Here is a 13,724-nt window from a genome sequence, read left to right as displayed (position 1 = left end):
CCAGCCCGAGAGGCTTGTCTGCTCACCCGCTGGGGCGGGCGGGGCTGGGAGCTGAGGCAGGGAGAGGACTGGGGTTGGCGGCTGGAACATAGCCTGAAGGGGTTATGCACCACAGCTAGCCGGGAGGGAGTCCGGGGAAAAGGTTGCACCTGCCGAAGAGGCAAGAGACTTTTTCTTCCCTCTTTGTTTCCTGGTGCACAAAGAGAGGGGTTTAAGAGCGCTGCTTAAAGGAACTCCAGAGACGGGCGCGAGCCGCGGTTAAAAGCACGAACTCCAGAGAAGGGCGCGAGCCGCGGCTAAATGCAGACCCCAGAGATGGGCGCGAGCCGCGGCTAAAAGCGCGGACCCCAGAAACGGGCGCGAGCCGCGGCTAAAAGCACGGACCCCAGGGACGGGCGGGAGATGCTAAGGCTGCTGCTGCCGCCACCAAGGGGCCTGTGTGCGAGCACAGGTCACCATCCACACCCCTCTTCCGGGGAGCCTGTGCAGCCCGCCACGGGGAGCCTGGATCGCCAGGTTCCCGGGATCCAGGGACAACTTCCCCAGGAGAACGCACGGCGGGCCTCAGGCTGGTGCAACGTTACGCCGGCCTCTGCCGCGGCAGGCCTGCCCCGCACGCAATGCCCCTCCCTCCCCCCGGCCTCAGTGCGCCAGAGCCCCCGAATCAGCGGCTCCCTTAACCCCGTTCTGTCTGAGTGAAGAACAGACGCGCTCCAGGGACCTACACGCAGAGGCAGGGCCAAATCCAAAGCTGAGGCCCTGTGAGCTGTGCGAACAAAGAAGTGAAAGGGAAATCTCTCCAAGCAGCCTCAGAAACAGCGGATTAAAGCTCCACAATCAACGATGTACCTGCATCTGTGGAATACATGAATAGACAACGAATCATCCCAAATTGAGGAGGTGGGCTTCGAGAGCAAGATTTATGAATTTTTTCCCCTTTTCCTCTTTTTGTGAATGTGTATGCTTCTGTGTGAGATCTTGTCTGTATAGTCTTGCTTCCACCATTTGTCCTAGGGTTCTGTGCGTCCATGGTTTTTTTTTTTAATTTTTTTAATCATTAATTTTAATAACTTTATTATACTTTACCTTTGTTCTTTCTTTCTTTATTTCTTCCTTCCTTTCTTTCCTTCCTTCCTTCCCTCCTTTAGACAACGAATCATCCCAAATTGAGGAGGTGGTCTCTGAGAGCAAGATTTATGATTTTTTCCCCTTTACCTGTTTTTGTGAGGGTGTATGTGCATGCTTCTGTGTAAGATTTTGTCTGTATAGCTTTGCTTCCAACATTTGTCCTAAGATTCTATCCGTCCCTTGTTTTTCTTTTTCCTAAATAATTTTTAATTCAATAACTTTATTATACTTTATTTTATTTTACTGTATCTTCTTTCTTTCTGCCTTTTTTCATTCCTTCCCTCCTTCCTTCCTTCCTCCCTCCCTCCTTTCTTTCCTTCTTGCCTTCTTTCCTTCTTTGCTTCTTTCTTTCTTCCTTCCTACCTTCCTTCCTTCCTTCCCTCCTTTCTTTCTTTTTTTCTTCATACTTCTACTAATTCTCTCTACTTTTTCTCCCTTTTATTCTGAGCCGTGTGGATGAAAGGCTCTTGGTGCTCCAGCCAGGAGTCAGGGCTCTGCCTCTGAGGTGGGAGAGCCAACTTCAGGACACTGATCAACAAGAGACCTCCCAGCTCCACATAATACCAAATGGCGAAAATCTCCCAGAGACCTCCATCTTAACACCAGCACCCAGCTTCACTCAATGACCAGCAAGCTACAGTGCTGGACAACCTATGCCAAACAACTAGCAAAACAGGAACACAACCCCACCCATTAGCAGAGAGGCTGCCTAAAATCATAAGTCAACAGACACCCCAAAACACACCACCAGACGTGAACCTGCCCACTAGAGAGACAAGATCCAGCCTCATACACCACAACACAGGCACTAGTCCCCTCCACCAGGAAGCCTACACAACCCACTGAACCAACCTTAGCCACTGGAGACAGACATCAAAAACAGCGGGAACTACGAACTTGCAGCCTGCAAAACAGAGACCCCAAACACAGTAAGATAAGCAAAATGAGAAGACAGAAGAACACACAGCAGATAAAGGAGCAAGATAAAAATGCACCAGACCTAACAAATGAAGAGGAAATAGGAAGTCTACCTGAAAAAGAATTCAGAATAATGATAGTAAGGATGATCCAAAATCTTGGAAATAGAATGGACAAAATGCAAGAAACAGTTAACAAGGACCTAGAAGAAATAAATATGAAACAAGCAATGATGAACAACACAATAAATGAAATTAAAAGTACTCTAGATGGGATCGATAGCAGAATAACTGAGGCAGAAGAACGGATAAGTGACCTGGAAAATAAAATAGTGGAAATAGCTACTGCAGAGCAGAATAAAGAAAAAAGAATGAAAAGAACTGAGGACAGTCTCAGAGACCTCTGGGACAACATTAAACGCACCAACATTCGAATTATAGGGGTTCCAGAAGAAGAAGAGAAAAAGAAAGGGACTGAGAAAATATTTGAAGAGATTATAGTTGAAAACTTCCCTAACATGGGAAAGGAAACAGTTAATCAAGTCCAGGAAGCACAGAGAGTCCCATACAGGATAAATCCAAGGAGAAATATGCCAAGACACATATTAATCAAACTGTCAAAAATTAAACACAAAGAAAGCATATTAAAAGCAGCAAGGGGGCTTCCCTGGTGGCGCAGTGGTTGGGAGTCTGCCTGCCGATGCAGGGGACGCGGGTTCGTGCCCCGGTCCAGGAGGATCCCCCATGCTGCGGAGCGGCTGTGCCCGTGGGCCGTGGCCGCTGAGACTGTGCGTCCGGAGCCTGTGCTCTGCAGCAGGAGAGGCCATGGCAGTGAGAGGCCCACATACCGCCAAAAAAAAAAAAAAAAAAAAAAGAAGCAACGGAAAAACAACAAATAACACACAAGGGAATCCCCATAAGGTTAACCGCTGATCTCTCAGGAGAAAACCTGCAAGCCAGAAGGGAGTGGCAGGACATACTGAAAGTGATGAAGGAGAAAAACCTGCAGCCAAGATTACTCTACCCAGCAAGGATCTCATTCAGATTTGATGGAGAAATTAAAACCTTTACAGACAAGCAAAAGCTGAGAGAGTTCAGCACCACCAAACCAGCTTTACAACAAATGCTAAAGGATCTTCTCTAGGCAAGAAACACAAGAGAAGGAAAAGACCTAAAATAACGAACCAAAAACAATTTAGAAAATGGGAATAGGAACATACATATCGATAATTACCTTAAATGTAAATGGACTAAATGCTCCCACCAAAAGACACAGATTGGTTGAATGGACACAAAAACAAGACCCTTATATATGCTGTCTACAAGAGACCCACTTCAGACCTAGAGACACATACAGATTGAAAGTAAGGGGATGGAAAAAGATATTCCATGCAAATGGAAACCAAAAGAAAGCTGGGGTAGCAATTCTCACATCAGACAAAATAGACTCTAAAATACATTCTATTAGAAGAGACAACGAAGGACACTACATAATGATCAAGGGATCGATCCAACAAGAAGATATAACAATTGTAAATATTTATTCACCCAACATAGGAGCACCTCAATACATAAGGCAAATACTAACAGCCATAAAAGGGGAAATCGACAGTAACACATTCATAGTAGGGAACTTTAACACCCCACTTTCACCAATGGACAGATCATCCAAAATGAAAATAAATAAGGAAACACAAGCTTTAAATGATACATTAAACAAGATGGACTTAATTGATATTTATAGGACACTCCATCCAAAAACAACAGAATACACATTTTTCTCAAGTGCTCATGGAACATTCTCCAGGATAGATCATATCTTGGGTCACAAATCAAGCCTTGGTAAATTTAAGAAAATTGAAAATGTATCAAGTATCTTTTCCGACCACAACGCCATGAGACTAGATATCAATTACAGGAAAAGATCTGTAAAAAATACAAACACATGGAGGCTAAACAATACACAACTTAATAATGAAGTGATCACTGAAGAAATCAAAGAAGAAATAAAAAAATACCTAGAAACAAATCACAATGGAGACACAACGACCCAAAACCTATGGGATTCAGCAAAAGCAGTTCTAAGGGGGAAGTTTATAGCAATACGAGCCCACCCTAAGGAGCAGGAAACATCTAGAATAAACAACCTAACCTTGCACCTCAAGCAATTAGAGAAAGAAGAACAAAAAAAACCCCAAAGCTAGCAGAAGGAAAGAAATCATAAAAATCAGATCAGAGATAAATGAAAAAGAAATGAAGGAAACAATAGCAAAGATCAATAAAACTAAAAGCTGGTTCCTTGAAAAGATAAACAAAATAGATAAACCACTAGCCAGACTCATCAAGAAAAAAAGGAAGAAGACTCAAATCAATAGAATTAGAAATGAAAAAGGAGAAGTAACAACTGACACTGCAGAAATAAAAAAGATCATGAGAGATTACTACAAGCAACTCTATGCCAATAAAATGGACAATCTGGAAGAAATGGACAAATTCTTAGAAATGCACAACCTGCCAAGACTGAATCAGGAAGAAGTAGAAAATATGAACAGACCAATCACAAGCACTGAAATTGAAACTGTGATTAAAAATTTTCCAAGAAACAAAAGCCCAGGACCAGATGGTTTCACAGGCGAATTCTATCAAACATTTTGAGAAGAGCTAACACCTATCCTTCTCAAACTCTTCCAAAATCTAGCAGAGGGAGGAACACTCCCAAATTCCTTCTACGAGGCCACCATCACCTTAATACCAAAACCAGACAAGGATGTCACAAAAAAAGAAAACTACAGGCCAATATCACTGATGAACATAGATGCAAAAATCCTCAATAAAATACTAGCAAACAGAATCCAACAGCACATTAAAAGGATTATACACCATGATCAAGTGGGGTTTATTCCAGGAATGCAAGGATTCTTCAATATACGCAAATCTATCAATGTGATAAACCATATTAACAAATTGAAGGAGAAAAACCATATGATCATCTCAATAGATGCAGAGAAAGCTTTTGACAAAATTCAACACCCATTTATGATAAAAACCCTGCAGAAAGTAGGCATAGAGGGAACTTTCCTCAACATAATAAAGGCCATATATGACAAGCCCACAGCCAACATCATCCTCAATGGTGAAAAACTGAAAGCATTTCCTCTAAGATCAGGAACAAGACAAGGTTGCCCACTCTCACCACTCTTATTCAACATAGTTTTGGAAGTTTTAGCCACAGCAATCGGAGAAGAGAAGGAAATAAAAGGAATGCAAATCGGAAAAGAAGAATTAAAGCTGTCACTGTTTGCAGATGACATGATACTATACATAGAGAATCCTAAAGATGCTACCAGAAAACTACTAGAGCTAATCAATGAATTTGGTAAAATAGCAGGATACAAAATTAATGCACAGAAATCTCTAGCATTCCTATATACTAATGATGAAAAATCTGAAAGTGAAATCAAGAAAACACTCCCATTTACCATTGCAACAAAAAGAATAAAATATCTAGGAATAAACCTACCTAAGGAGACAAAAGACCTGTATGCAGAAAATTATAAGACACTGATGAAAGCAACTAAAGATGGTACAAATAGATGGAGAGATATACCATGTTCTTGGATTGGAGGAATCAACATTGTGAAAATGACTCTATACCCAAAGCTATGTACAGATTCAATGCAATCCCTATCAAACTACCACTGGCATTTTACACAGAGTTAGAACAAAAAATTTCACAATTTGTATGGAAACACAGAAGACCCCGAATAGCCAAAGCAATCTTCAGAATGAAAAACGGAGCTGGAGGAATCAGGTTCCCTGACTTCAGACTATACTACAAAGCTACAGTAATCAAGACAGTATGGTACTGGCACAAAAACAGAAAGATAGATCAAAGGAACAGGATAGAAAGCCCAGAGATAAACCCACGCACATATGGACACCTTATCTTTGATAAAGGTGGCAGGAATGTAAAGTGGAGAAATGACAGCCTCTTCAATAAGTGGTGCTGGGAAAAATGGACAGATACATGTAAAAGTATGAGGTTAGATCACTCCCTAATACCATACACAAAAATAAGCTCAAAATGGATTAAAGACCTAAATATAAGGCCAGAAACTATCAAACTCTTAGAGGAAAACATAGGCAGAACACTCTATGACATAAATCACAGCAAGATCCTTTTTGACCCACCTCCCAGAGAAATGGAAATAAAAACAAAAATAAACAAATGGGACCTAATGAAACTGAAAAGCTTTTGCACAGCAAAGGAAACCATAAACAAGACCAAAAGACAACCCTCAGAATGGGAGAAAATATTTGCAAATGAAGCAACTGACAAAGGATTAATCTCCAAAATTTACAAGCAGCTCATGCAGCTCAATAACAAAAAAACAAACAACCCAATCCAAAAATGGGCAGAAGACCTAAATAGACATTTCTCCAAAGAAGATATACAGATTGCCAACAAACACATGAAAGAATGCTCAACATCATTAATCATTAGAGAAATGCAAGTCAAAACTACAATGAGATATCATCTCACACCAGTCAGAATGGCCATCATCAAAAAGTCTAGAAACAATAAATGCTGGAGAAGGTGTGACGAAAAGGGAACACTCTTGCACTGCTGGTGGGAATGTGAATTGGTTCAGCCACTATGGAGAACAGTATGGAGGTTCCTTAAAAACGTACAAATAGAACTACCATATGACCCAGCAATCCCGCTACCGGGCATATACCCTGAGAAAACCAAAATTCCAAAAGAGTCATGTACCAAAATATTCATTGCAGCTCTATTTACAATAGCCAGGAGATGGAAACAACCTAAGTGCCCATCATCGGATGAATGGATAAAGAAGATGTGGTGCATATATACAATGGAATATTAGCCATAAAAAGAAACGAAATTGAGCTATTTGTAATGAGGTGGATAGACCTAGAGTCTGTCATACAGAGTGAAGTCAAAGAAAAGGACAAATACCGTATGCTAACACATATATATGGAATTTAAGGAAAAAAATATTATGAAGAGCCTAGGGGTAAGACAGGAATAAAGACACAGACCTACTGGAGAACAGACTTGAGGATATGGGGAGGGGGAAGGGTGAGCTGTGACAGGGCGAGAGAGAGTCATGGACATATATACACTAACAAACGTAAGGTAGATAGCTAGTGGGAAGCAGCTACATGGCACAGGGATATCAGCTCGGTGCTTTGTGACCGCCTGGAGGGGTGGGATATGGAGGGCGGGAGGGAGGGAGACGCAAGAGGGAAGAGATATAGGAGCATATGTATATGTATAACTGATTCACTTTGTTATAAAGCAGAAACTGACATACCATTGTAAAGCAATTATACCCCAATAAAGATGTTAAAAAAAAAAAAAGAACAACGGAGAAGAACGTATGTACAGAGCAAGAAGTTAGAAGTTTTTAACAGAGTTAGAAAATATAAAGAATAACCAAACAGGAATAAAATAACTAACATGAAAAATACACTAGAAGGAAACAATGATGGACTAAGTAATCCAGAGGAATGGATCAGCGAGCTGGAAGACAGAGTCATGGAAATCACTGATGCTGAACTAAAAAAGGAAAAAAAGAATGAAAAGAAATGAAAACTGTATAGGAGACCACTGGGAAAATATCAGGTCCACTAATATTTTCATTATAGGGGTCCCAGAAGGAGAAGAGACAGATAAAGGGGCTAAGAACATAATTAGAGATAGAATAGCTAAAAACATCCCTAACCTGGGAAAGGAAGCAGACACCCAAGTTCAGGAGGCACAGAGAGTCTCACACAGAATTAACCCAAAGAAGACAGATCAAAACACATTGTAACTAAAATGGCAAAAATTAAGGATAAAGACGGAATATTTAAAGCAGCAAGGTAAAAGCAACATATAAAGTACAGGGTAACTCCCTTAAGGCTATCAGCTGACTTTTCAGCAGAAACTCTATAGGCCAGAAGGGAATGGCACAATATATTCAAAGTGAGAAAGGGAAAATCCTACAACCAAGAATACTCCACCCAGAAAGGCTCTTATTCAGATTTGATGGAGAGATCAAAAGCTTCACAGAGAAGCAAAAGCTACAAGAGTTCAATACCACCAAACAAGGTTTACAAGAAACGTTAAAGGAACTTCACTAAGTAAAACAGAAAAAGACAGAACAAGAAACACAACTATCACAAAAACTAAAAGCTTATCAGTAAAGGCAAACTTATAGTAAAGGTAGAAAATCATCCATGCACAAAGGTAGTAGGAAGGGTAAAAGACAAAAGTAGTAAAATCATTTATATCCACAATAAGCAGATAAGGGATACACAAAACAGTTAGACATAAAATATATCAAAAAGAGTAATCGTGAGGGAAGAGAGTACAAATGCAGTGTTTTAAAAATGCATTTGAAATTAAGAGATCAGCAACTTAAAACAATCATGTGTATATATAGATTGCTAAACCTCATGGTAACCACAAACCAAAAATCTATAATAGATACACACAAAAAGAAATCCAAACATAACACCAAAGATAGTCATCAAACCTCAAGAGAATAGAATAAAAGAAGAAGAAAGGAACAAAAAGCACCTACAAAAAAACAACCTGAAAATAGTTAACAAAATGGCAATAAAAATACACATATCAATAATTATTTTAAAGGTATTTTAAATTATTTTAAATGTAAATGGACTAAAACCTCCAATCAAAACACACAGAGTGGCTGAATGGATAAAACCGAGACCTGTATATATATATATGCTGCCTACAAGAAATTCCTTTCAGATCTAAAGACACACACTGACTGAAAGTGAGGGAATAGAAAAAGCTATTCCATGAATATGGAAACCAAAAGAAAGCTGGGGTAGCAATACTTATATTAGACTTTAAAATAAAGACTGTTATAAGAGACAAAGAAAGACATTACATAATGATAAAGGATCAATCCAAGAAGAAGATATAACAATTGTAAATATATATGCACTCAACATGGAGCACATAAATACATAAAGCAAATATTAACAGACATAAAGGTAGAAGTCAACAGTAACACAATAATACTAGGGGTCTTTAACACCCACTTACATCAATGGACAGATCATCCAGACAGAAAATCAATAAGGAAACACTGGCATTATATGACACATTATACAAGATGCATTTTATACACACACACACACACAAACACACACACACAAACACACACAGAACATTCCATCCAAAAGCAGCAAAGATACACAATCTTTTCAAGTGCACATAGGACATTTCCATTATAGCTCACATTCTAGGCCACAAAACAAGTCTCAGTAAATTCAAGAAGACTGAAATAATATCAAGCATCTTTTTCAATCATAACACTGTGAGAGCAGAAATCAACTACAAGAAAAAAAACTGCAAAACACACAAACACAGGGAGGCTAAACAATGTGGTACTAAACAACCAATGTATCACTGAATATAATCAAAAAGGAAATCAAAACGTACCTGGAGACAAATGAAAATGAAAACACAATGATACAAAATCTAAGGGATGCAGCAAAAGCAGTTTTAAGAGGGAAGTTTATAGCAATACAAGCTTACCTCAGGAAACAAGAAAAATCTCAAATAAACACCCTAAACTTATACCTAAAGGAGCTAGAAAAAGAAGAACAAACAAAACTCAAAGTTAGAAGAAGGAAAGGAATCATAAAGATGAGAGCAAACATAAATGAAATTTACAACAGAAAAACAGAAAATTAAAAAAAGAAAAGCTCAATGAAATTAAGAGCTGGTTCTTTGAAAAGATAAACAGAATTAATAAACCTTTACCCAGACTTTAAAAAAAAAAAAGAGAGAGGGCCCAAATCAATATAATCAGAAATGAAAAAGAAGTTACAACCAACACAGAAATACAAAGTATCAGAAAAATCTCCTAAGAGCAATTATACACCAATAAAATTGACAACCTAGAAGAAATGGACAAATTCCTAGACATGTACAATCTCCCAATACTGAAGGAGGAAGAAATAGAAAATATGCATAGACCAATTACCAGTAATGAAAATGAAACAGTAATAAAATATATATAAATCAATAACCAAAAAAAAAAAAACTCCCAACAAACAAAAGTCCAGGATCAGACGGCTTCACCGGTGAATTCTAATAAATAATTAGAGAAGAGTTAACAACTATTTTTCTCAAACTGTTCCAAAAAAATTACAGAGGAAGGAACACTTCCAAACACATTCTGTGAGGTCGGCATCACCCTAATACCCAGGCCACACAAAGACACTACAGAAAAAAAAATTATAGGCCAAAATCACTGATGAATACAGATGTAGAAATCCTCAAGAAAACAGTAGCAAACTGAATTCAGTAATACATCAAAAGGATCATACACCATGATCAAGTGGAATTTATCCTAGGGATGCAAGACTTTTTCAATATCCACAAATCAATCAGTGTGATACACCACATTAACAAATTAAGTATTAAAAACCATGTGATCATCTCAATACATGCAGAAAAAGCTTTTGACAAAATTCAACAACGTTTTATGATAAAAACTCTCCAGAGAGTGGGCACAGCAGAAACATACCTTAACATAATAAAAGCCACATATGACAAGCCCACAGCTAACATTATACTCAATGGTGAAAAGCTGAAAGCATTTCCTCTAAGATTAGGAAAAAGACAAGATGCCTACTCACGCCGCTATTATTCAACATAGAATCAGAAATCCTAGTGACAGCAATCAGACAAGAAAAAGAAATAAAAGGAATCCAAATTGGAAAGGAAGAATAAAACTGACAGTATTTGCAGATGACATTATACTATAAATAGAAAATCCTAAGAATGCCACCAAAAAACCACTAGACCTAATCAATAAATTAGGTAAAGTTGCAGAATAGAACATTAATACACAAATGTGTTGCATTTCTATACAGTAACAATGAACTATCAGAAAGAGAAATTAAGGTAACAATCCCAATTACAATTGCATCAAAAAGAATAAAATACCTAGGAATAACTACTAAAGGAGGTAAAAGACCTGTAGTCAGAAATCTATATAACACTGATGAAAGAAATTGAATATAACAGAAACAGATGGAAAGATATACTATGTTCATGGATTGGAAGAATTATCATTTTTAAAATGACCATACTACCCAAGGCAATCTACATATTCAATGTAACCCCTATCAAAATACCAATTACATTTTTCACAGAACTACAACAAATAATTTTAAAATTTGTATGGAAACACAGAAGACCCCAAATAGCCAAAATGATCTTGAAAAATAAGAACAGAACTGGAGGAATCATGCTCCCTGACTTCAGACTACACCACAAAGCTAGCATAATCAAACTGTATGGTACTGGCACAAAACCAAACACATAGGTCAATGGAACAGAAAAGAGAGCCCAGAAATACACCCACACATTTACAGTCAATTAATCTACAACAAAGGAAGCAAGAATATAAAATGTAGAAAAGGCAGTCTCTTCAATAACTAGTGCTGGGAATACTGGACAGCTACATGTATAAGAATAAAATTTGAATGTTCTCTAACATCATATAGAAAACCTAAATATAAGACAGGACATCATAAAACTTCTGGAGAAAAACATAGGTGGAACAGTCTTTGACGTAAATCACAGCAATAATTTTTTGGATCTGTCTCCTAAAGCAAAGGAAATAAAAGCAAAAATAAACAAATGGGACCTAATTAAACTTTTTAAAATTGAAGTATAGTTGATTTACAATGTTGTGTTAGTTTCAGGTGTACAGCAAAGAAATTCAATTATATATATAGATAGATAAGTAGATAAATATATATATATATAACTATTCTTTTTCAGATTATTTTTCCATTATAGGCTATTTCAAGATATTGAGTATAGCACCCTGTGCTATACAGTAGGCCCTTGTTTGTTATATATTTCATATATAGTAGTGTGTATATGTTAATCCCAAACAGGACCTTTTGCACAGCAAAGGAAATCATTGACAAAACAAAAGGAAAACCTACTGATTAGGAGAAAACATTTGCAAATGATATGACTAGTAAGGAATTAATATCCAAAATATATAAACAGATCATACACTCAACATCAAAAAAACCCCTACATAAACTAATTTTAAAATGGGCAGAAAATATAAATAGATATTTTTCCAAAGAAGATATGCAGATTGCCAACAGGCACATGAAAATATCCTCAACATAGTTAATCATCAGAGCAATACAAATTAAAACCATGAAATACCATCTCACACCAAAAAGAACACAAATAATTAATGTTGGTGAGGATAGGAGAAAATGGAATTCTAGTGGGAATGGTGGGAATGTAAATTGGTGGGAATGTAAATTGGTGCAGCCACTGTGGAATACATTATGAAAGTTTCCACAAAAAGAGAAACTAAAAAATAGAACTACCATATGACCCAGAAATTCCACTCCTCAGTATATGTCCAAAAAATGGAAACACTAATTAGAAAAGATAGGAATTGAGTATCTAGATGGTGGAGTAGTAGTACATGAAGTTCACCTTCTCCCACAAGTACTTCAAAAATACATCTACATGTGGAACGATTCTCACAGAATGCCTACTGAATGTGGGCAGAAAACCTCAGACAGCTGAAAGGGCAAGAAAATCCCCATGAAACCAGGTAGGACAAAAAAAAAAAAGTGAGAAAGTAATTGGGATGGACCTGCATCCCTGGGAGAGAGCTGTGAAAGAGGAAAGTTTCCTACACCCTGGAAGTCCCCTCACCAGCAAGGAGATCAGCTGGGACAAAGGAGGAGCTTCAGAGCCTCAGAAGAGAATGCACAAACAAGTTTGCAGCAGCTGGATCTGAGAGAGACCTGCACAGATGGTCAGTGCCACTGCCTTGCATTCCCCAGCCTGAGACGTGCATCCACCAGTATGGGGGTGGGGGAGTGGCTGGGTTCCGAGGCTGTGGCTTTGGAGATCAGATCCAGGGAGAGGACTGGGGTGGGCTGCATGAAAGCAGCCTGAATGTGCTGGGATCTTGTGTGACTGCAACTGAGGGTGTATGTGGAGGAAGCCCAGGTGCCTTAGAAACCAGGTGCCATTTGTTTTGGGGGATGTAGAGGAGGGCAGGATCTGCCATTGCAGTCTTTTTCCCTGTGTGAGCTCTCAAGTGGCAGGACACCAACTACACGAGCTCCAGGAGCAATCACAAGCCACTGCCACTGCTGCTGTCAGCACCTGCTACAGAAGTGGATGCAAGCCACCACCACCACCACGACCCTCCTGGATTCTGGGAGCAGTCGTGAGCTGCTGCCACCCTTGCAGACTCCAGGAGAGGTTGCAAGCCACCCTGGTGGATTCCAGGAGCAGTTGCAAGCTGCTGCTGTGGCCCTTCCAAAATCCAGGAGCAGTCATGAGGCACCTCCACTCCCATCACGTGCTCTTGGGGGGGGGGCGCACACGTGAGCTGCCATCACCACCAAGAACCCCAGGACCGGGCACCAGCCACCCCATCTTCACACCCCCTATCAAGGGGATAACAGCCAGCACACACTGAGGAAATAGGCAATAGGCATTCACACTATAAACAGCCCTTGCACCAAAAATATTAAACCCACACAAGCTACACAGGGAGGCTCCCACATATAAATAGCCCTCAAAGACCACAGTAGACAATTCTTTCTCCTAAACTCACAAAGAGAAAT

Source organism: Tursiops truncatus, chromosome 5, assembly GCF_011762595.2.
Source record: "Tursiops truncatus isolate mTurTru1 chromosome 5, mTurTru1.mat.Y, whole genome shotgun sequence".
Lineage (NCBI taxonomy): Eukaryota > Metazoa > Chordata > Mammalia > Artiodactyla > Delphinidae > Tursiops > Tursiops truncatus.
Note: the sequence above shows the minus strand (reverse complement) of the source record.